Source organism: Callorhinus ursinus, unplaced genomic scaffold (genome assembly GCF_003265705.2).
Source record: "Callorhinus ursinus isolate GAN/ISIS: 27379988/994484 unplaced genomic scaffold, GSC_fseal_2.0 scaffold13, whole genome shotgun sequence".
Taxonomy (NCBI): Eukaryota; Metazoa; Chordata; class Mammalia; order Carnivora; family Otariidae; genus Callorhinus; species Callorhinus ursinus.
Window position 1 is genome coordinate 12611810 of NW_027397075.1, and position 24890 is coordinate 12636699.

General features: G+C 49.6%; 1 long non-coding RNA gene across 3 annotated transcripts; it reads left to right on the forward strand.

Annotated features, from left to right (window-relative positions):
- Nucleotides 1-3106: 3106 nt before the first annotated feature.
- On the forward strand, nt 3107-24225 carry LOC112813859 (uncharacterized). 3 transcript variants are annotated; one of them, XR_012380462.1, is made up of 5 exons: nt 3107-3484; nt 4871-5100; nt 14656-14874; nt 19173-19318; nt 23668-24225. It is a non-coding gene; the product is annotated as an uncharacterized lncRNA (long non-coding RNA). The 3 variants fall into 3 exon arrangements; XR_012380461.1 differs by lacking the exon at nt 19173-19318; XR_003205598.2 differs by lacking the exons at nt 14656-14874; nt 19173-19318.
- Nucleotides 24226-24890: the final 665 nt, after the last annotated feature.

A 24890-nucleotide genomic window follows, 5' to 3' on the forward strand; every position in this document is an offset into this window, starting at 1 on the left:
GAATTGCCCCGCCCTTGTCGGTCCGGGCTAAGCAAGCTGCTCGGGTTTGATCTCAGGAGCTTTTGTTCCCTGCAAGCTCTCGGTACAGCCTTGGAGGACCAGGGCAAAAATGGTGGCCTCCCAATCTCCACCCGGAGGAGCTGAGAATTCGGGGCCCCGCTCCTCAGTGTGCCCCCAGAGAAAAGCAGTCACTCCCGTGTCCCCGGTCGCTCTCCGCGCTCACCTGGCCTGTGACCGAGCGTTGCTATCTCTGGCACCCGACCCCGTGTGGAGTCTCCAAACCCAGCAGATCCCTGCGGTGCGTTCCTGCGCCGCTCCTCCCCGGGAAGGAAGGGGAGTCTCCCCTGCTCTGCCTCTTGTTGGGTCCCTGCTGGAGGAGCAGTGGCCCGACTGGGCCGCGGATCACAGTTTATGGCAACCCCGAGCTGAGAGCCCGCACCTCAGCTCCGTCTCTGCAGCTGGCTTCCCCGCTCCAATACCTGGGAGCTCTGGCGCACTCAGGCACCCCTGGTCTTTCTGTGACCCCAAGGGTCCCGAGACCACACTCTCCCGGGAGGATTCCACCCTCTGCTTAGCCACTGCAGCGACGTCCCTCAGCAGAGCCGACTTCTAACAGTTCCGATTTTGTGCTCCGCGGCTCTAGCACTTGCCAGAAGCTGCCGACGGAGGCCCCCTCCCCCGCCGTCTATCCTCCCGAATATCGCCTCAGATTCACTTCTCCGCATGTCCTACCTTCCCGTAAGTGGTCGCTTCTCTGTTCAGATAGTTGTTGCTACTCTCCTCTTTGATCTCCTGTTGAGTTCGTAGGTGTTCAGAATGGTTTGATCCCTATTCAGCTGAATTCCTGAGACCAGACGAAATCTAGGTCTCCTACTCCTCCGCCATCTTGCTCCGCCCTAAAGGCAGATGCTTAAGCAACTGAACCACCCAGGTGCCTGCATTAGAAAATTTATTAAGGCGGGGCACCTGGCTGGTTCAGTCCGTAGAGCATACGACTCTTGATCTCAGGGTTTTAAGTTCAAGCCCCATGTTGGGTGTAGAGATTACTTAAAAAAATAAAATCTTAGGGGTCTCTGAGTGACTCAGTCAGTTAAGTATCTGCCTTCTGCTCAGGTCATGATCTCCGGGTCCCTTGTTGGGCTCCTTGCTCAGTGGGGATTCTGTTTCTCCCTCTCCCTTTGCCACTCCCCCTGCTTGTGCACTTTCTCTCTGTCAAATAAATAAAATCTAAAAAAAAAAAAAAAAGAAACCAAAATATATTTATTTTTTTAAGAATTTATTTATTTATTTGAGAGAGTGATTAAGAGGCAGAGGGAGAAGTAGACTCCCAACTGAGCAGGGAGCCTGGTGCAGGGCTCGATCCCAGAACCCTGAGATCATGACCTGAGCCAAAATCAGACACAACCCACTGAGCCACCTAGGCGCCCCTAAACCATCTTAAAAGAAAATTTATTGAGGATTATTTCCTGAACAACAAAAAAAGAAAAAAAACCAAATCCTTAACTCCATTTCACATTTGATCTTCACTCTGATCATGTTATAAATTAGATGGGGCAGGCATATTTATTATCCTTAAATCCAAATCCAGCGTGGGGAAGCTGCGTCTCCAGAGAAGTTAAGTCCAAATTCACCCAGCTAAATAAAACATGACAAACCAAACTAAAGGGCCAATTTTCTACCCATCCCACTATTCCTTCTATTACAGTCAATCACACTGATTTGTGTTAACCTGGAGCTTAGAGCAATTGGGACACTACATTTTTCTGACACATGAAAAAGAGTGATTTTGTATTTGTGATGAGTGCAAAATTATTTGTTGGTTATTTTTACATATTCTCCAAACTTCTGATTTTTTTCCCACCAAAACTTCAAAAGATTTGGAATTTACACGTTTGTTCAGGCATAATATCTGTCCTAGGGGGGCTAACCATCCAGTTAGGGACACAAGGCATGGAACTGGAGTGACCAGGCAGATCCTGGGGAATGACAAGCCCACATGTCCCAATCATACTACAAGACACATGGTCGGGCAAAGGATTTTCTTTCTCACTTGTAAATGTAATTATTTGAAAAGTTCTACCCATGCACACAGACTATTTAAACATTTAACAGATTACCTTTGGGGAGGAGAATCCCTTTACATAGTAACATCAGGACTCTCCTGGGAATACTGGGACACCCTGGGGGTTCCAAGCTTAGAAAGGGAGTGGAATTCTAGCTCCACTCTAAAGGACGGGCGGTTTGGAAGGGCAGGGACCAGGGGGGCGGATCCTGGGGAAAGACCAAGGACCCAAACTCAGAAAGGAAGACATCTGTGTATGGCTAGTGAGGAGTCAAGGTGAGATGAGGTGGGTTAGGGAAACATGGCCCTTACATGGAAGCTCAAGGAGTCTGGGCTTGAGGCCGCTACAAGTTTCTGGACAGAGGGGGGCCATGAAGAAGCAGGGAAGGTCCGGCGGGCAGCAGCACCGGGACTCACAGAGAGACCAGAGCCTTGGCACCAAGGAGTCTCTTTTGGCAACCCAGCCTATGTGGTCCACGGGCTGCTGCTTGGGGGGCATCTGGTCCCTGTCCTCCCCAGATGCTGCCTCACCGCTAGGAGGGGGGACCAGTGCTGGAGTCCCGTAAGGAGGCGGTGGAGGAAGCCCACCTCAGCAGTCCGGTCCTCCTTAGGAGCTCCTCTTGGGCCCTGGCCCCCACTGCTCCTGGCCCCGGCCTGGGGGTGCAGATCATCCAGCGGGACGGGCTTCCGGGCCCGCGTCCTCACGGCGGCGGGGTCCGCCTTCCCCGCTGCACCCCCTCGCGTTCGAGAGGAAACTGAGGCCCCGAACAGGGCGGTCTGGACGGGGGACGAGAGGATGGGGGAACCTGGCCCCTGGCCGATCTTGGCCTCGTCCCACAAGCCGGCTTCTCAGCACATACGGCTATGCCAGAGGAAGGTTAGTTACGGCAAACCTGCGGACACACCGCCGGGGGAGGAGAGGAACCCAGTCCCCGCCAAGCCCCGCCCGCGCGAGCCCGCCCCGCGCATGCGCCTCCACTAGGGGCCCGCCCCCACCTCCAGAGCTGCGCGCTCCCGAGTCACGCGCTGAGGCTCGAGCATGCGCAGGCGCACGGCGGCGCTTCCTGGGAAGAGGTGCTCCGCGAGGCGGTGTGCGCGGTGACTCAGCGCAGAGGTCCTCCTCCGCTCCCGGTCTTCGGGCTTTGCTCTCCTTGGGCCCGAGCCGTCCTGTGCGCTCTTCGGCCCCTGGAAGCCCTGAGTGTCTCGGAAGTTTTGATTTGGAACCGGGAAAGGCTTTGAAGTTGCTCAGAGTTATGGGGAGAGACCACCGGTTTCCGGAGGCCTTTGGGGGAAGTGAAGAACGTCAGAGAGATTGGTGTTGGCAGTTTTCAGGTTGCGGTTTGCACCTGCGGCCAGCCCAGGGACTGAGATTTGAAGAGATTGTCTCACCTCCCTTACCCCGCCAGAAACTCAGAGCATTTGGTATCCAAACTGCCCTTTCCTCCTGTCCTTGAGGATTAGAAACCCAGTCCTCCCTTGGCACTTTGCGCTATCTCTGGGTGAGGGTGGATTGGGGCAGGTGAAACTCCAGATTTGGTGGGGGGGGGGGGGGGCGACGCTCGGGAGGGTGATATTCTCATTGGAATGTCTTTCTCATGGATCTTGGGGTTCCCTGAGTCACTTTTAGAAGCCAAAACGGACTCCAGAGATTCTCTACTATCCCTTCAACTGGTCCTTAGCCTCTCTTTGAAACGTGTCCCGTGATTGGGATCTCAGTTCAGGGTTTTCTGACCGGATGCTGGTTTGGGTGGCTCCCTCTGCCCTAGATACCATTTGTGAGAGGCCATGTCCCTCCGCAGCCCTGTGGAGAATGCTCACGGGCAGTGTGTACCTGCTCCTCTGCTTGGCCCCCTGGGCATACCAGAACCTGGGAGGGGGCCCCTGTGGCTACATCAGGGTTGGCCAGTTGGTTACTTGTAATTTCCTGGGTTTTCTTGGCTGTTGCTTTGGAGTGGAGACCATTTGGGCACCTGGTTCCCAGGGAATCTGGGAGGAAAAGGGAAGTCCTTGGAAAGACGTGAGGTGCCCCCTGGGCAAGAATGAGTTGGGTTGGGGCTTAGCTGGCTAACCTGCCCTCCGCACCAGGAAGCCTTATTCCCTTATGTGCATCCCTTTTCTGGGTTTAACTTCACAGAGCAGCCAGTAGTGGTAGGGAATTGTAGCTCCAGAGAGCCATGTGGCCCCATCTGTTCTTTTTACAGATGAAGAAGCTGGACACCTAGTAAAGCAAAGAGCATTCAGGGTCACAGAATCAGCTGTGGCAGAGATGGGACACAGGTCTCCTGATTCCCAGGCCTGTTCTCACTCTCCTGCACCATGTATGTTAGGGGCCAGCACAAAACAAATGGCACATTTCGAATGGGTAATTTGAGGCAGGGTGTGGGAAACAACTCTGGACAGTGAAATGTTCTGGAGCTAGTAACAGTGGGGTCTTAAACACCTGGAGGCAGAGAGGCCGTGTAGAGAGTCATCTTACTAGAGTTGGGACTTCAGGTCAAGGGGCTTAGGATGGCAGTTGGGGGAATAAAACCCCCACTGATTTGTCAAGGCTCTTCATGGACCAAACCCAGTGGGAAGTCAGAGGTCAAGGGAGTGTTGATTAGCCCATGCAGATTAATTCTAGGGCACAATACAGGTGGAAAGGATGCAAAAAGGACCTGGAGGAGCAAATAAAAGACATCCAGCATAAACTGCAACCTTACTTCTACTGGTTTATTAAGAGTTTACAAGTCTTGAGTACTTAATCTGTGTGAGGTATGTCCATTATCCCGTGCATTTTCTCTAAACTCCGTTTTCTCCATTTGACAGGTAAGGAAACTGACTAGTGAAACAACTTGAGGAATGGAGATGTGAACAGCTAAGCTGCCACCTGCCTCTCCGGGATCGTATCTTGTGTATGGTGCTTCCTCTGTGGACGTTTGTGCAATGGATGGATGAATGAATGAATGAGGAGCAAACACACATAGGATTAGATGGTGCATCTCCCTGAAGATCCTTAGTGTGTCTATTCTCCATGGGACCGGAGGCTCTCTGCAAAGGTGGGTCCCGTGTCTGTTGGTATCTCTGTTGCCAGCTTGTAATGAGCCAGGTATTCAGGTTAAAAGAGCAGGTATCTAGATCTGAAAAAAACCTTGGACTTCTGGGCTTTCCTAGTGGAAGCCCTTGTAAGTAAGCAGTTTTCTCTCTCTGAAGCCATCCCGATCCAGTCCTGATTTCTGGTGCCCCCATCTGGGCAGGGGTCCAGGGTGCTGCCTCAGCTCCTACCCATTGCTCCACCCACAAGCTCAGTTCTGCTAACTGCATCGCTGGTGCTGCTCTTGGAACACGGCGTTCTTCAGGGATAAACTAGCTACCAGTGGGGTGGGGACTTTTACCAGCATCCCTAAAATGGCCTGCTGTGGAGCAGAAAGCTCAGCGTAAAGATATTGTTTCCTTTCTCTGTTGTCCCTCTTCCTGCACCATCTCCTGTCTTTACAGTCCCCTTTCCTTGGTCTCTTTCTTCCTAGAGAGCCCCACCCAGTCTTGCACTTGTCGCTCGCTCATTGTCCCAGCTCCTCAAGCACGGAGGAGGAAGCTAACATAGATTGATCACCTTCTGTGTGCCTGCCACTATGCCCCACGGGTGCTCTCCATCATCCCATTTCATTTCTTAGTGAGACACTAGGTAGGGAGTGCTAGGGAGGGGCCTTGCAGATGGAAAACCAAGACTTTGGGTGGGTAACCAAACCCAGCTGTTCAGGGTAGAGCTGGCATTTGACTTCTGGTCTGATTCCAAGGCCATCCTGGTATACTTCTCACCCAGAATAAAGCCTGCTGCTGCACTATTTGGGTTCGTGTTGACCCTTGCTCTTTGGAGACTTTTCCCTGTGCTGTGGCCTGCGTCCCTGGACTTGGGCATGTCGAATGTGCTGTTTCAGCCCACCCTGGTGGGTTTCCGTATGGATCTGACTAACGTTTGATTCCATCCACAGTCTGTGTGTCCTCCTTCAGTCCTTTGCTGATGACGCCTCCTCCACATGGTAGGCCAGTTGACCTGTTTCTGAATGGCAACATGCAACCCATTCTCTAAAGCCCACAGATGTGCCACCTCCCTGATGATGTCCCTCCAAATTCATTCACCTCTAGATTCCCAGACTCACCTTGTGAGCCTCCCCTAAAGGACTGAACGCATTATTTCCTGTATTTACAGTACTTCAGATATGCAACTTATTTACTTTGTTGAGGGCAGGGACTATCCTGCAACAGTGTTCATTTCTCCAACTTCTCACAGAGGACCTTACAGCTTAGTAAGCCACCAGGGGGTGAAGGTGTCAAGGGAGCTCTTTGTAGTGAAAGGGGTTTGTAAAATGAAGATTTATCCCTTGACTTTACATGCTGACTTTGCTTAAAACAAGAGTCAACTGCAGGATAAATGTCTGGGTTGAGTCTGGAGGATGGGCGGTGGAGGACAGCTTGTGTTTTTCTTGAGGAACTTTGAATTTGGGGAAATGAAGAGATGATGAGGGCAGGCAGTGGATAACAGGCTGGGCAGGTGGATGGCCCTACACATCTGTCTGTCCAGATGGGATCTCAAGAGTGGTTAGCTGTGTCCCTTGACCTTTATCATGGGCTGCAGCTTCTCTAAGGCCATCCCCTGTGCTCCCTGAGTCCCTTTATGTTTGCTGTCATAGATAAAGGCCGTCATGCCTGCTTTCACCACCAAGGGTGGGGGAGTCCTTGGCCAGAACAGCAGCACCCCCTCCCTGGGACTTGAGTTGGCTCAGAGCACCCATATCCCACGTGACCCAAGATAGACAGATGCTGGGGCCCTACAGCAGAGAACGGGTGTGGGCCGGCATGACTCACCTGCTCTGTCGCCGCCTACAGCTGGGTTTGAAGCACTTGGGGATCAGATCTCTTCCCTAGGAGAGGCATGCAAGGCTCTCTTTGTAGTTAGCAGCTTGGGGTCCTGCTCATGCAAATGCCTGTCGCTGTCCTGGCATCTCAAGGTCCAGATGAGTGGGGAGTCATCCAGTTGCAGGGGCACAGGAACAGGTAGAAGCAGCAGCTGAGAAAACAGTGCCTTGATCTGGGCATCAGACAACCTCGGTAGTAACCGGGCCCCGCCAGGAGCTCACTGTGCAGCTCTGAAGGAAAGGGGTTTGTTGTTTCAGGAAACATGTTTTTGACCACCTACTCCTGCTGAGTGAAGTAAGGACAAGGGGGACCACGAGAAGGCAAAACCTATCCCTACCCTTGGTGGTTTCTCAGTCTCTATAAAATCAGCTCGACTCAGGGTGATAAAGGCTGTAGGGAGGTGTTTGGGGAGGATGGAAGAGAAACTGACTCGTCTTTGCTGGGGGGATGAGCCAGTGCTGGAGGCATTTGAGCTGGGCCTTGAAATTGGGATCCTCCCTGCCGACCAGGGGGAGACTTGCATCTTTGGGGAGTGTTGTGCAGTAAATCACCGGCAGCGGGGCCACGTGGGGATGAAGTCAGGGGGACACCGAGAGGAGATTAGACTCGAAGGTCTGTCTGGGTCTCGCAGCGAAGGGCCTTCGTGGGTCATGCGGACATCAGACCTTCTAAAGGTGGAGGGGAGACACTGAACTGTTCTGTGTTGTAGATAGATCACTGTGGCAGCAATATGGAGGATGGATTGGAAGGTCAAAGTTGCAGAGAGACACTGGGTAGAACAGGGTTAGACTATCACAGGAAAGAATGTTTGAGGACCTCACCTGTGGGGTTAGAGAAGAGGGTTGGATTAGAAAGTTCCTAAAATGGAAGTTCTGTGCCTCCGAACTCACTTGGGCATTTGGGTCTTCCCCTGCCTCCTGCCCCCGGCTCCTAGTTGATTACCTTGATTGCTTACTTGTGCTCCATTCTAGGGGTGCTGTTACCCGTTTGGGTTTTGGCCCTATTCAGTCTCCCTGGTTGTCAGTTGTGTCCACCCAGCACTTTAGGGGAGACTGCAGCACCTTGGAGGCCAGCTGGTAGGAAACTGTACTGTGTCCCAGAGTCCTCCCCACTCCCACCCAGGCCTCGACTCCCCTCTCTCCTCTGGCATCGTCCTCAAGTCCCCAGATTGGAAATGTCCACTGCACCATTTCCATCACTCTTTCCAAGAGGAGGAATGAGACACTATGTCTCATGGGAAGATGTTGACAAGCGGGGGACTAGAAAAATGGATTAAAGGGACCCTGGGATGGTGGTCTCGGAGAGAACCGAAGGTGAACTACAGGGCAGTCCCACAGAGTGACCCAACACATCTGAGCCCCTTGATTTAAATTTAGATCAGTTCTGTGATCTTAAAACCAGAAGTGTGTGTCTTCTCCTAATCCCGTCCCAGGCTAGGGATACAAGCACTGCCCCTTCTCGCTCGACTTGTTCGTTCAACTGTCGTCCCATGATTCTTGGGCCGATAGATTTTGGCAGCCAGCCAGCAAACAGGTTGTTGCACCTACTCTGTTCCCACCTCATGCTGGCTTGGATAGGATACAGACAACCCCTGCTCTGTGCTCAAGGAATCAGGAGACCGGTATTTTAGTCTAGTTGGGAAGGCAAGATGCATGGGAGAAACAGCCAGAGAGCAGAAAAGGTGAGTAGTTAAGAGGGTGGTTAAGGTTTGAGTGACGTGCTGCAAGTCCACAGAGCCTGAAGAAGGACAGAGCAGATGGTGCCAGGGCAGGAACCAGCCCAGAGCTAGCTGGCGGTCTAAGCTGATCCCAGCCAGGCTCAGTCTGAGGTGGGGGGCCAAGGTGGACTTGCTGCTGCCCTCGCAGGGAGCTGTTCACGCTGTTTCCTCAGTCTGCATCTTCCTACTTGTCAAGATTCTCCATTCATCCTTCAAGGCCCAGCTTCATTTTTCATGAAGACTCTTCCCTTCCACCAGCCAGCATGGTGCTGATCTTCCACAGCCCTTTCCTGATAACTTCCATCTTGTTGTATATTTGTGGTGAGCAAGAGTTTAGCAGATTCCATTCTCCCCAGTGTACGGGTTTGATAAAATCAGTTCTTTAAAAGCAATCCTAAAACCGGAAGGGGGAAGTGGCTGCTTTCTGGGGCCAGTTTCTGGCAGGGGACACACGGTGAAATGCAGGGTCACTGTAAGCTGGACTTGTGTGGCCACACAAGAGAAGGGCATCCAGTGGTCTCTCGGTCTTGACCTTTCAGGACCAAAGGGACAACAGGAGGGTGTAAGTGGCAAGAATGCCCTCCCTTAGCTTATGGAAAGGGTCTTGGAATCAGGAGAGTTGGGGACTAGTCCTGATTCCAGTTTTGGCGACGATATACTTGCCTTATGGACCGTCTGGGATTGTTCTGTGAACCAAATGAGGTAAGAAATATGTGAGTTCTTTGGAAAGTATCAAGTGTTACTAGAATAGGAGGCATCATTGTGTTTTCTTCTTATTCCTGATTCCCTACCTCTCCTCCATTCTTTCTGTGAAGAAACTCTTAAGTCACCAGCGGCTCGGGCCAGCTGGGAGGGGCCTGGCCCGTCTCTGCTGACTTCTCATGTAGGCCCAAAGACTAGCTCCAATGCCGAAGGATGTGGTTTTTTGGCTTCCAGACCAGGTAACTCTGGGTAAGTCACTTCAGCTCTCTATGCCTCCGTATCCTCATGTGTAAACGGGAGGTGATAATGTGCTCCTCCCACCTCCTAGGGCTCCTGGGAGGATCAGCCGAGACCGTGAATGTGACAGCGCCTTGTAAACTGTAAAGGTCTATCCAAATGCTATAGATTTACTTTTTATTTATTTATTTATTTATTTAAAAAGGTTTTATTTATTTATTTGACAGAGAGAGACAGCTAGAGAGGGAACACAAGCAGGCTCCTGGCCGAGCAGGGATGCAGGGCTCGATCCCAGGACCCTGGGATTGTGACCTGAGCTGAAGGCAGTCGCTTAACAACTGAGCCACCCAGGCACCCCTGGATTTACTTTTTAATCCGTGCTTGAGGTCTCTGGATGGAACTTGCCAAGACTGTTGCACATCTAGACAGTGACATCATATGCATGTTATTGGCGCCCAGGGTGGGGCACAGAAGGCTGCCCCAGAGTCTCAGGGGCAGGGTAGAATGCAGAAAGGAGCCCCACCCCCTGCCTGCCTGTAGTCAACCTGATACCCTGGTCCCATCTAAAGAAATGCCATCTCCTGGTTTCCAAAGTATTAGAGGCTCTGCCATGACCTCTGTACTTAGGGGACACTTGGACCACAGCTCAAGAGTAGGGGCTATTGTGACTTAGTTCCCTGTCTCTGGGGTCTCAGCTTGGTGCCTGGGACATGGCAGGCCTTCAGGGCAGAGCTGTTGCTGAACAAAACACAGGTAGTATGTTTTGTGGGAGCTCGAGTCATTGTCTTCTCACTTCCTTTGTTTGCAAATTCCAGTTGTAGAAAAACATTACAGAAAAAAAAAAAAAAGCTTCAGAGAAATGGTAGCCTGATGCATGCCAGGAAACTGAGTGGCTAGTGTTAATGGAAGGTCAAGCTTCTGAGGTGGGGTGTCACCATCTCGGTGCTTTATTAATCCCAGGGGGTGGTGAAGCCCGTCTAATGGGAAAGGCTCTCCCCCCGAGTGTCTGTGTCCACCTTGGTTTTGAATCCCTTTGTTGGCCCTGCTGGTCACTGGAGCTGAAAGGAAATGGTTTAGTCACCAGATATTTGTGAGTATCTATTTGTGCTTGGCCCTGTACTGGGAGCTTTGGGGAATATGAAAAAGGTCAAGTTTTGGCTTCTGTGTTGGATGCACTTAGACCAGATTTGAGGAGACAAGGCGAGTGTGGAGGAGCAGGGGGTTCGGGCTGGCAGGCCTACGTGCGCAGGGCCAAGGGAGTGGTAGATAATTACTGACAGAGGAAGGCAGAGGCAAAGATCCTCAACGGCTCTCAGGGGCGGGTAAGCTTTCTGGAGGTGGTGAAGATATGTGAAGAAGACAGAGTCAATCACTGAGACTCATCTCTGCTCCCTTTCTGGCCCTAATTAGGAGACTGAATCCGTCTTCTATTGCTGCCTAACAAGTGCCCCAGCGTAGCAGCTCAACATGGCACCTGCTCGTTATGTCCCACTGCTGCTGGTCATGGGTCCAGGCAGGCCACGCTGGCTGCTGACTGGGGGTTGCTCTCGGCTTGGCTCCCGGAGGCCACTCAGTCTTTTCCACGTGTCCCTCCACCTTCAGTCCAGCCGTGGGACCTCACATCCCCCCGTGCTTTGAGTCTCTGACTTCCTCTTTTGTTATCAGTGGGAGAAAACCCTTTGCTTTTTTTTTTTTTTAAGATTTTATTTATTTATTTGACAGAGAGAGAGACAGCGAGAGAGAGAACACAAGCAGGGGGAGCGGGAGAGGGAGAAGCAGGCTTTCCGTGGAGCAGGGAGCCCGATGCGGGGCTCGATCCCAGGACCCTGGGATCATGACCTGAGCCGAAGGCAGACATTTAACGATTGAGCCACCCAGGCACCCCCCCTTTTTTTTTTAAGATTATTTATTTGAGAGAGAGAGAACAGAGAGCATGCGAGTAGGGGGAGGGAGAGGGAGAAAGAGAATCTCAAGTCCACTCCCCACTGAGCACAGAGCCTGACGTGGGACTTGATCTTACGACCCTAAGATCATGACCTGAGCCAAAATCACGAGTTGGATGCTTAACTCACTGAGCCACCCAGGATCCCTGGAAAACCCTTTGGTTTTTTATTTTATTTTACTTTATGTATTTATTTGAGAGAGAGTGAGAGTGAGGGCGAGAGAGATCACAGAGGGAGAAGCTGTACAACCATCACCACCATCCATCTCTAGAACTCTCCTCTTCGTGGAACACTGAAACTCTGTGTCTATTAAACACTGACTCCCCATCCCCCAACCCCAGCCCCTGGCAACCACCATTTTACTTTCTGTCTTTATGAATTTTAGTACCCTAGTACCTCACGTAAGTGGAATCATACACTATATTTGTCTTTCTGTGAGTGTCTTTTTTCACTTAGCGCAATGTCTTCAAGTTTTCTCCGTGATGTGACATGAGCCAGGATTTTCCTTTTTCAGGCAGAATAGCATCCATTGTACACATAGACCCCATTTTATTTCTCTACTCATCAGTTGTTGGGTCCTTGAGCTGCTTTCATCTTGTGGCTATGCAGAATAATTCTGCGTATATAATAATGATATGAACATGGGTGTGCAACTCTCTCTCCAAGACCCTACTTTCCATTATTTTGGGTATATACCCAGAAGTGACATTTCTGGATTATATGATAATTCTGTTTTTAATTTTGGGGGAGGACCACCGTACTATTTTCCATGGTGGCTGCACCAGGTTACATCCCCACCAACAGTGCACGAGGGTTCTGATTTCTCCACATCCTCGCCAACACTTGCTAGTTTCTGTTTTTTGGACAACAACCGTCCTAAATGGGTTTTGAGGTGGTATCTCATTGTTTTTATTTGCATTTCTCTAATGATGAGTGATGTTGAGCATCTTGTGCTTGTTGGTGATTTGTTTATGGGTCATGAGATCTTACTAAGATCTTACCACCCTCGTTGTAGGAAAAGTATGTAAAGGGGCAGAATGCTATGTGGAATAATGTTTGCCCAGGGCTGGGAGGTGGGGAGGAGCAGCATGGGCACTGAGTGTAATGGGCATGGGCTTCCTTTTCCGGGGTAATGAAATGTGCTCACCTTAGTCGTGATGGTTTCACAACTCTGCACACATACTAAAAACCGTTCAGTTGTGTGGTTTAAATGGGTAAATTTTATGCTATGTGAAGTATCTCTCCATTAAAGGTGTTCTAAAATGCTGCCTTTTGGAAGTAGAAGTAAAACAGTAAAGGTGGTAACAGCGATTGTTGCTGTTGCATTAACCAGCTCTGTTGAGCAGGAGTGAATATGACCCCCTTGAGCAGAATCCACATTCCTCCCCAGAGTTTCAGTCACCCTGTCTCCCTCTGGTTTCCCAAATCAAATTTTGTTCCTTCAAGTCTGATTCTGTCTTAGGTTCTTCTAATCCAGGAGACGTCTTTTGTCATCTATTTGGCAGAGATGGGCAGAATCAGCCAGACTGGGGTATCTCTGGGCCTCACGCCCTCATGCCGGACTTGCAGAGGCTCACGGGAGGGAGAATGTCACGGTTGGCGGAGCCCATCAGGAATGCGGGGGAGCAGTTGCCTGAGCTGTATTACATAAGGGCCCTAAAAGTGCCCCCCCCCATACCCACACCTGTCATAACCCCTTCATCGTCTGTGGTGCATGAAGTCACACTGTTTGTCCGTCTTCTTTGTCCTGTCAGTCTAAGTGAAGCTGGGTTTTGAGGGCATAAGAGTCACGGGTGTCATGAGTTGGGGAAGAGGAAAACTGAAATGGAAGGCAGCCTTGCATATGTCACTGTGGCCTGAGGCCAGACCCAAGCCGGCCTGGAAGCCTCACCAAGACCTTGTGCTTTCTCAGGCTGAGAGCCTTTGGGCTTCAATCACAGAATTGCATGAGTACGGAGAGCTTTCCTGAGGCTTCACTCTGCATGACTCCAACTTCGCACATCTCCCCTGGGTAGATCTGGAGGCCTCCTTGCACGCTTACTGGCCCAGGAAGAAAGATAAGGGGCTAAGAAAGCTAGAGAAAAGATGGCAAATATCTGAAGGTGAGAAGTGCCAGCAGCATATTTGGGTAGAATTGGGGGGAGAGGGTTGTCAAGCCCCTCTCGTCCAACGATGATGCTCCCGGAGGTCCTAGGCATTACCAAAAAGAGTGTCAGCCCTCCACCCACCATCCTTTTCAAAACGAGGTACCGGATCCAAGAGAGGAAGTGGCCAGCACAGGGCTGCATGGCCAATTAGTAATAGAGATCCTAGCTCCTCGCTCTCCTGCCTGTTCCTCTCAAGCTCCACACAGCTCCTGTAGCCCCACCAACAGCTTCTGGTTCCAGAGCCTTCATGGCAAAGGCGGAGCCGGGATCATGGACCTCAGGGCACCTCTATGCACCTGAGCTGCAAACATTCGCCCTTCCCCACGTGACTCCTGTGGCTTTCTGTGGAGCGGGCTTCTCTCCTGGTTTGCTGTCTCCCTTCTCAGCTGCAGCGCCCCCCCCCCCCCCCCCCCCCGCCCCCCCCCCCGGCACCATCTGGAATGGAAATTGTGCTGAGGAGCTCCGCAACTTTGCCCACTCCCTCCGCCATGTTCTGCCGAGTGTGGGCCCACACCAACGCAGACTCACTCAGTACAGAGAGTTCTCCTTTTTATTTATCTCTGATTGCTTAGAATAAAATGTTGCTTCTCAGACTTCAGAGTCTTTGCACTTAAGTAGTGACAATTAAAAAAAAATTATTTGCAAAATCTTCCCCTTGGTATTTAATACAGTTTCTCATGCTCTCCTGCTCTGATCTGCATGATAGATAAGGTCTGTGGCCTCAGTGGGTTAGATGCCTGAACTCTGTCCCTGTGGCCTCAGCCTGCAATGCTGCCGTGGCCCAGATTTGTTCCCTGAGGTCAGGGATCCTAAAAGGCTTTCTCTGTCTTAGAAAGTCTGAACTGCGTCCCTTGTGCAAGGGGAGATGCAGTTCCTGCTTCTCTCCACCTCTGTCCCGGTTTCCCCCCTCTCCTCCCCTTCTGCCCTTCTCTTCCTTCTTTCCATCCCCAGATTTCCTCACCCTTGGGACCAAACGTCGTCTGGTCACTCCCCAAGCGCAGTGCTGTTTCAACAGCGGGGCTGTTTTTTGCATCCAACTATGACAACCCAGTTGGCTCATTCATTGTCATCAGTGATGTCAATCATCTGGGAATGGCTCAGGTCAGAAACCCGCTGGAGAAGCTAGGCTACTCCCAGGGCAGGAATCTCCTCCTCCTTGTGTTCCTGAAGGTAAGCAGTGGTAAGATTGCGTTGCCTCTTGGTGCAAGGGGCGGCAGGGAGCCCGTGGCCCCTGAGGTCTGCGTGTTGTGGCCGTGGCCCTGCAGGGGGATGAATCCCAGGATGAGGTGTCGCGTGGGAGGAACAGGGTCAGAGGGCTTAGCCCTGGGGTCTTCCCCACCTGGACCATCTCTTTTGGGTACTGGAGCTTGGAATTTGAAGGTTCAGGTTGTGTTTGCACAGGAAGACTTTCCCTAGAACCCTTGCCCATCTCTGCCATGAATCTTCCTGAAGCTCCTGGCCCTGACACAGGGCCTGACCAACACAGGGCCTGACCAACACAGGGCCAAGAAAGCAGCCATGAAGCAGTTGTTTCCACCTTGTAACCAGGAGCCACCTATCCCGGCCTCTGGCCTCTGTTCCCCCAGGCGAGCCATATCTCCTGCTGCCTCCGTTCTGCTAAAGGCAGTCCCATCTGCCTGTCTTCCCCCTCATCCTCCCTCTGCCCAGCTGAGACCCACTGTGCTGGGTGGGCCATTCATCCTTGGGAAGCCAGGCCAGTTGACTCTCCTTTGTGCTGCTGTGTTCCCCCCTGCCTACCTCCTTGGGTGGTGACCAGCTGTTGACACGTCTGTACCCCTGACTAGACTCTGAGCTCGCTGAGGGCAGGGATATGGGTATGGATCACGGACCTTGCTCTGTTCCTGTCACTTGCTAAGTGAGTGGATGAAGGAAGCAGCAGCTAGTGGGACCACATTTGCTAACCATACTTCTGCATCCCGACTCTTTTTGGTGGCATGATGTTTTGGGAGGGAAACGTATCTGCTGAGGGTAGGGAGAGGGGATAGGCAGGGGGCTCTGTGTAAGTTGCTTTTCCACTGATTCTGCAAAGTATGAGGTTCCCGTTGCTGCTGTAACAAATTACCACACTCGGTGGCCCTAAACAACACAAATATATTAGCCTGCAGTTCTGGGGTCAGAAGTCTGAGATGAGTCCCCCTGGATGAAAACCACAGGGTCTGTAGGTCTGTGTTCCTTCGAGAGGCTTCCATCTCCTTGTCGTACAGAGTCTGGAGTCAGCTGCCTTCCTTGGCTTGCAGACCCTTCCTCATATTACCCCAACATCTGACTCCCATGGTTTCATCTACTATGCACTCTGATCTCTTGCATCCCTCTAATGAGGACCCTTGTGGTTATATTGGGCCCACCAAGTCATGCAGGGTAATCTCTCGTCTCAAGATCCTTAATCACCTCAGCAAAGTCCCTTTTTCCACGTAAGGTGACATAGCCACTGGATCTGGGGATAAGAATGTAGACATCTTTTGGGGGACATTGTTCAGCCTGCCCCATGCAGGACACCCAGCTTCTGCTGTGTGTTCCTTTTTTTTTTTTTTTTTTTAAAGATTTTATTTATTTATCTGAGAGAGCGAGCATGAGAGAGAGCATAAGGGGGAAGAGGGTCAGAGGGAGAAGCAGACTCCCTGCTGAGCAGGGGAGCCTGATGTGGGACTCGATCCCGGGACTCCAGGATCATGACCTGAGCCGAAGGCAGTTGCTTAACCAACTGAGCCACCCAGGCGCCCTGTGTGTTCCTGTTTGCACGTCTTGCTTCTTCCCTATCATTCAGGAGCTTGTGCTGGCTCTTTCAGGTGGTCTCCCCCAACCCCCTCTCCCTCCAGCTAGATGCACTTCAACCTTGGTTCCTGTTGATGAGCGTGACTACGAGCACTTCTCTGGTTAAAATGAGACCTTCCTTTGTCTGTGCATCTTTCCACTTCTGTGCTGATACTCCGAGAACCTTTTCTTTCTTCTCTCTGGAATGTCCCCAGTTTGACCCAGCCTGTCTCCCCCTTTCCCCCATGCTCCCCCCACTCTCAGGCAGAAGCCCTAGATTGGCAGATGCCCCTCCGTTTAATGACTACCCCAGTGCTTTCCAGTTCTTTGTTTGCAATTGAGTCTGTGCCCCTAGACCACGAGGGAGCATCTTGGAGCGTGGGGCCACACGTGATGAATCCCGGCATCCGGAGCCCTGGCACGGAGCACGTGTGGACAGAATGGTGGGAAGCAGCCTCTCTGCTGTTGATCCTTCACGGCGAGCACAATCTGTGGCCTGCACTGGGGCAGCGCTTGGCGTCTGCCGCCTATATCATGAGTTATTTTTTTCTGCATGTGCCCTGCTTCCCACCCCCACCCCCAAACACAATTAGAACAGAGGTCTCCAACCCTGCACAGAGTCTTGCAACCACCAGATGGTCTCAAGGTTGAGCCAAATGAAAATGCCACTGTTTGACCATTTTTGTCCAGAGTGTCCAGGTGCAAGTGGTGGCCAAGTCTTCAGGCCTCCTTCCCTGCCTCTTCCTCCCTCCCTTCTGACACGGCTGCCCTTTGGACCTAAAAAATATATATATATTTTTAAATGGCAAACTTGACATCAATTTATTGATTTACATCAAGAGACAGAACTGCCAGACTAACCAGCTACATCTCCCTTTTGCAGCAGAAACATCTCCCCATAAAGGCATCTTGGCATTACAGAGTTGCTTTGTAAGCAGCAAACTCAGATGATCTCAAAAAAGAGTGTGCTCAGACTCAGGGGCCTGTGCGGGGATGGGTCAGCCCAAAGCAGATGCCCTGCTGCCCAGCTGGGTGCCCTCTCGGGCACGCTGGCCTCACACAGTGGGTTTTCTCTGCAGGACAGGATGTGCCCTGCGAGGTGTATGCTCTGATTATCGCAGGGTCACAGGCAAGCCTGGCACAGCCTGATCCCCACTGAGAGCAATTGCTATAGCCCACAGGGAAACCAGTGCTGCTGGCTTGGGTGATTGCTCATCCCTCCCTCCCTCCTTCATTTCTTCCTTTCTTCCTGTATTCTCTCTTTCTTTATTCTTTTTTTCCTGGGGCCTCTTTTTTTTTTAAATTATTTTTTTTAAGATTTATTTATTTACTTAGAGAGCTCAGGGGGCAGGGACAGAGGGAGAGACAGTCCCAAGCAGACTCCACGCGGGGCTCGATCTCAGAACCCTGAGATCACGACCTGAGCCAAAATCAAGAGTCAGATGCTTAACTGACTGGTGGTGACTGCACCACCCGGGTGCTCCTTAATTATAGTTTATTCATTAAAATAAAATGCACAATTAAGTACACAGTTCAGTAAGTTTTGACCAATATATACACTCATGTAGCTGCTATGTTAATTACCCACGAGAGTTCATTCCCTTGTGCCTTTTCCAGTTAAGCATCTCCCCAAATGTCCATCAGCTGCAATGATAATGGATAAACAGAATGTGGTGTATTTGTACAACAGCATATTACTCAGCAGTAGGAAAGAAGTATGGACACCTGCTACAACACAATTAACTTTTTTTTTTAAAGATGTATCTATTTATGGTAGAGAGTACATGAGCTGGGGCAGGGGGAAGGGGAGAGGGAGAGAAGCAGACGCCTCACTGAGTGTGGAGCCTGATGAGGGGCTTGATGTGGGGCTCGATCTCATGACCCTGAGATAATGACCTGAGCCAAAACCAAGAGTTGGATGCTTAACCGACTGTACCACCCAGGCGCCCCTGGATGAACTTTGAAAGCATGATGCTGAGTGAAAGGAACCAGACACAGAAGGCTTCAGAATAGATGAATCCATTTCTGCACAATGTCCAGAACTGGCTGATCTATGGAGGCAGAAAGCAGATGGGTGGTGGACAGAATGGTGTGAAATGGTCTCTCTAGGGCTGGGCTGGGGGTTGGGGCTGAGCTAGTGGGTATCTGGTTTCTTCTGCAACTAGACAGTAGTGATAGTTGCATAACTATGAATATATACTAAAACCCACTGCGCTGCCCCGATTAAAAAGGTGAACTTTATGGCATATGAAATATATTTCAATAAAGCTGTTATTTAAAAAAAAAAAAGATATGGAACATTCCTGTCACACCAGAAAGCCCTTGCTGCCTCTTCCCAGTCAGTCCTGCTGTACCCTCAGAAGAGGCCACAGTGGCGTCTTCCCAGCAGAGATGAATTGTGTCTGTTCAGGAACTTCCTATAATTCGGATCATGTATCAGGTGCTCATTTGTGTAAGGCTTCTTCCAGCAGGCGTAATGTTTTTGAGATTTGCTCATGTTGTTATGACAGTAGTTTGTGTCTTTTTTAACCCCCTGAGTAGAATGAATGACTTTACCACAGTTTCTTTCAGATGGACATCTGGGCTGTTTCCAAGTTAGAGCTATTATACATAAAGCTGGTATGGATATTCTTGTAAAAGTCTTCTCCTGGACATATGTTTACTTTTTTTTTTAAGATTTTATTTATTTGACACAGAGAGAGCACACAAGCAGGGGGAGCGGCAGACGGAGAGGGAGAAGCAGGCTCCCCGCTGAGCAGGGAGCTGATGTGGGACTCGATCCCAGGACCCTGGGATCATGACCCGAGCCAAAGGCAGACGCCCAACCTACTGAGCCACCCAGGTGCCCTCATTTACCTTTTTCTTAAATACCTAGAAATGGAATTGCTCAGTCTATGGTTTTATTTTTAGTTTTATAAGAAACTGATAGACTTTTTTCCAGAGTGGTTTTACCATTTTACACTCCCATCAACAGTGTATGAGAGTTTTGGTTTCTCCATATCCTCACTAACATTTGGTGTTGTCTGTTTGTTTAATTATAGCCATTAAGGTTGGTGTGTTGAAAATTTAAAATTTTTATGAATTTCAGTTGTAAATTTTCTTTAAAAAGATTATTTATTTCTTTATTTGAGACAGAGTGCATGAGAGCATGAGTGGGGGAAGGGTCAGAGGGAGAGGAAGAAGCAGACTTCCCACTGAGCAGGGAACCCGACATGGGGTTTGATCCCAGGACTCCGAGATCATGACCCAAGCTGAAGGCATATACTTAACTGACCAAGCCACCCAGGTGCCCCTAGTTGTAAATTTTTTTAATGGTTAGTGCTTTTTGTGTTTTGCGTAAGTGATATTTGCCTACTTCAAGGTCAAGGAGATATTTTTTCATTTTTTTTTTTAAGATGCCATATTTCATTTAGGTCTAGGATCCATTTCAGCTTAGGTTTTGGTGTGATGTATGGAGTTGTGGTTCACTTTTTTTTCCCTCTTAGATAGAAAATTATCTCTATGTCTGTCCAAAAATGTTGAAGATATTTGTCTTTCCCCATTGAATATCTTGGTTCCTTTGTTGAAAATCAGTTGATCATATGTGTAGGTCTATTTCTGGACTCTGTTTGCTGTTCCATTGATCTATTTGTGTACCCTAATGCTAACGCCAAACTCTCTTTATTATTATTTATAGTAAATCTTAAAATCAGCTACGGTAAGCCCTTCAACTTTGTTCTTTATTAAGATTATTTTGGCTGTTCTAGTCCTTTTCATTTCTACTTAAATTGTTTAAATTTCTATTTAATTGACTGGTTGTTAATTTCTGAAAAGAAAGCCTTCTGGAATTTTGATTGGGATTACATTGAATCTGTTGATCAATCTGGAGGGAACTGACATCTTAACAATATTGAGTCCTGTAATCCATGAACATGGTACATCTCATTTATTTAGGTCTTCTTTTATTTCCCTTGATAACGTTTAGTAGCCTTTAGCATAGAAGTCTTATATGTCTTTGGTTAAATTTATTCCTAAGTGGCATTTTTATTTTAATAGAGGAAACTGGAAACCACAGAGTGATGAAAGGGTGATAGGTGGACAGATACTGGGGCTGATGTTTGGGGTTGAGGACCTGTTCACAGCCCCAGGTGATAACCAACAAGAAGCAGCTGGTCACACAGTGATTCTCACTGAGTCCCCTCCATCTGGATTTCAGAATCAAGCATGACAGCCAAGAAGTCTGTGTTCTCTTATTCCCCCTTGAACTGAGATGAACACCTTTTTGTTCTCCCTTTTGGACACCAGCTGTACTGTGAAGGTCAGGCACAGGCTGGTCCTGCTCACTGTCGCCTCCTGAGAGAAACTGCAGTGCCTCCAGCTCCTGATGAGCCTCCTTAGGCTGTTCCTTGAGCAACAGCGGCCAGCGACCTCCACGAGGGCCCGGCTTCGAGAGCCATGCTGTAGTGACTGGGAAATGTGGCAAAATCAACCACACACTTGGAAAAGGAGGAGAAAAGAAGAGATGGATGGGAAGAAGCAGAGTATGAGAGGGGAACTGAATGAATGACTTTGATGGCAGAGTGCTCCTGGATCAGGGGCTGTGAATGCCTGCTGCCTGGGGGTCTGCCAGATTGCCAGGAACACCCACTAACACATCTGGGACTCCGTTTGGGTCTATTGTGTTACCTCAGTTTGGAGCCCTTTGCTTTTCTCCCTGTTACTAGGATGTGTGTGTGTGTGTGTATACAAATATCATACACAGGGAGAGGTCTTACTGATAATTTGGAGTGAGTCCATCAGAGGCATCCTGGAAGGGGGGATGTGTATTGAATGTCCTGCCACAAGCATGACAGAGAGAACAGCAGTCCTCAGGAGGTGCTCGGGGCCTTGGTAGGCAGCCTTGAGGAAGCACATTTATCCTGTGCCATATAGGGAGGGGAAGAAGCTGTGGGAAAATATTTTGGCTTAATATGAAGAACTTTACAGGAGCTGTACAGCCGTGGAATAGCCTTCCTTGCCTGATTATGATTTTCATATCCCTGGGATATACAAGCAGATACTGTCAGAGATTCCTGCACTGGGCAGGATCATGTGACCTCCAAGATCCATTTGATTCTCTGCCTAACACTTTATCAGGAGTTGATTAATGTTCGCCTCCCAAGAGGACTTCTGGGGAAAGGAAGCTAAAGAAAGACTTTTTTGTTTAACTCTAACACTAGTTACTGAATAGTCCACATTTTTCCCAATATTCATAGCCACTTCTGATATTTATCAAGTTTCTATATTTGTGATCATGGTATCTCCCCTGCCAGGTAAGTATCAAGTTTCTATATTTGAATGGGTTTTTGAGTTCCCTAGTCTGTTCTCTAGTGTGTTGTCTATCCCTCTGCTATTAGAACCGTGCCGTCTTAATCATTATTTCTCATATCAGGATGTGATGTCCGGGCACCTGGGTGGCTCAGTCAGTGAAGCATCTGCCTTTGGCTCAGGTCATGATCCTGGGGTCTTGGGATTTAGCCCCGCATTGGGCTCCTGGCTCGGTGGGGAGTCTGCTTCTCCCTCTCCCTCTGCCCCTACCCCTGCTTGTGCTCTCTCTCTGGCTTGCACTGTCTCTCTCAAATAAATAAAATCTTTTTAAAAAAAGGAGTGTAAATTCTCCCCACTTGGTTCTGCTGCAAATTTTCTTAGATATTCTTTAGTCCGTGCTCTTCCATATGAATCTAGGGTGAATTATGTCATATCCCATGTTGGGACAGTGACTTTGTGATTGTTATGAGGCTGATAGCCTTCTGAGAAAGACATTTTTAAAGGTGAAATCTCAGAGGCAGTGACGTGGAGAAGTATTTCTGGCTGGGACTTGCCATTGACCCTCAGATTATCCTGTGGCCGGTGTACAAGACTAGCCACGATCCATTTCGCCATGTGGAGATGTCTTCCCCACCAACATCCCCAGCAGTTATTTAGTTGGCCAGAGCGAGCTCTCCCAAAGCTGTTGGGCTAGGCCTCCTGTTTTTTGCAGCTTCTATCCACGAGAAAGTGCCAGAAGGTGTGGCATCAGTATTGGAGGAGAGAGTGGGGGATATGGCTGCAAGAGACGCCTACTCAGGCACTTTACAGAGGGCACCCTTCTCTCAGAATCAGCTTGGAGCCAACTTTTCCTTCTTTGTATGACTCAGCCATCGTTTATTAGAAAAGCTGCCTGAGTGTTCTTCGTTTCAGTCAGAAGCCCTGCCCATGCTTAAACTTGGTGCTGTAGGAATTTTCTCCTTTCTTATTTAAGGGCTCTTAGAAATCTTGTCCTTTCCAGATAGACTTCTTTGGAGGGACCCCCCCCCAGCCCCCTTTATGATCCCTGCGGGGTGGAGGATAACAGCTTTCCTTGTGCTTTCGGCTGGTCCTACCACTGAGACATTTTCCCGAGATGTAAGTCTGGGGTCTTTGATGGAGGAGCAGCGTGGGGGCTGGAGATGAGGAACGTATTACTCCCTGTCACGGAATGAGAGGCATCATGAGTGAAAGAAAAGAGTGTTGAGGTTGACAAGCCTGAATTTGTTTGCCCAATTCTGACACGAATTAGCTGTGTGACCTTGGGTTGTCTGTTAGCTCACCTGAGCCTCCGTTTCTGCATCTGTACACTTGAGGTGATGGTGTCTCTTGGATTTGGTTGTTCAGATTATTCAATGGGATACTATGTGTGGAAGCACCTAGTGTGCTACTTGGCTTTGAGTAGGAGCTCAGTGGATCTTCAGTCCATTCAAGGCCTTCTTGGCGGCCTCCCAGCAGGTGCACCAGGGGTGGTGGGTGCCGAGGGAGCAGTCTTATTGTGTGGAAAGTCTTGGCACCTCTTAGGATTTCTGGAAAGAGCCATAGACTGTCCACTTGATGTTCTTCCAGAGCATGACCCGAGGAGTGGATAACCGAATCTATCAGTTATTTGTTTGTTTGCTACCCCAGTGTGGCCTGAAATTCCTCCCATTAGCCAATTCCGTTTTTAAATTGTCTTCTGGAATCCATGATTCACCTGGGAAATAGGCTATAGTCTGTAGGCTGGAGTGCAGAAAGCTGTTCTCGAGGGCAGAGAGGAAGGCCAGCTGTGTTGGCTGTCTCTCATTTAGTAACACGTTGGACCCTTTAAAAATGAGATGAGTTGTCTGACACCTTGGAGCAGAGACTCTATCGTTTACTTTTTTGTTCTGTTCTATTTTGTTTTAGCTAGAACACTGAGTACCAGCCCTGCTTGCAACAGAAGGTCATCAACATTTTCTGATGACCCAGTGAATGTCTGCTAAAAATTGTGTGATTCTGGGGCACCAAGCTGGCTCAGTCAGAAGACCACGCGACTCCTGATCTCGGGATCGTGAGTTTGACCCCATGCTGGGTGTAGAGATTACTAAAAAAATAAGCTTAAAAAATTTTAAAAACTGTGTGATTCTGACACATGCTGCAACATGGATGAACCTTGAAGACGTTATGCGAAGTGAAGTGAGTCACACATAGAAAGACAAATATTGTGTGATTTCACTTATATGAGGTCCCTGGAGCAGTCAGCGTCATGGAGACAGACTGTAGAATGGTGTCTACCAGGGGCTGGGGAGGGGACACGGGGAGTTCCTGTTTAATGGGGGCAGAGTTCCGGAGGTGAATGGCGGTGATGGTTGCATGACATTGTGCATATGCTTCATGTCATAGAACTTATACTTAAAAATGGCTAAAATGGTAAATTTTATGTTATGTGTATTTTACCACAATAAAAAAAATATATGCTTGTAATCCAATGTCCTAATTTTTAAAACTGTGGCGTAATCAATGATTACTCAAAGGAAAATTCTGTGAATTACCATTGCAAGATGTAAAAATATCACCTGACTTGCTCAGTTATTCACCCAGCGCCCCTCGCCTGCTGGCTCCATCCAAGCTCCTGAGCCAAGCCTGAAGATTCAAAGATTCGATCCCACTTTTACTCTTCCAGAGCTGGATTCTGAGTGTGAAGGCAGAAAGCTTCTGATTCCATGAGTGAAGCATTTGCTCCAGCCGGGAGGACTGAGGAAGAACAGGTTAATGCCCCTGGTGTTTGAGGCAGGATCCGTGGGGAGGCAGAGTATACGCACACACGATAGATGGGTCAGGGTGGGAGAACTCCGAAGGTCTGGAAACAAGTTTTGATTATTTACAGGTTTCACTTCTCTGTTTTTTGAGCAGGGTGTTTTGGCTCTGGGGAGTGGTGCAGACATTCTGGGTGTGTCGGGTGCCCGAGGTCCCCCAAGCCCAGCCTCTATGTCACAGGATAGCTGAGAGTCTGGGGCCCAGGGTGGAGAGTGCGGGTAGGGACTGCGGGTGTCTTCGGGGGGGATGTTGAGGCTGTGGGAGCCCGAGGCTGGCTCTGTCATTAGCTACCGTGTTGGGGTACAGGTCAGAAGTCCAGTCCCTTGGGTGGG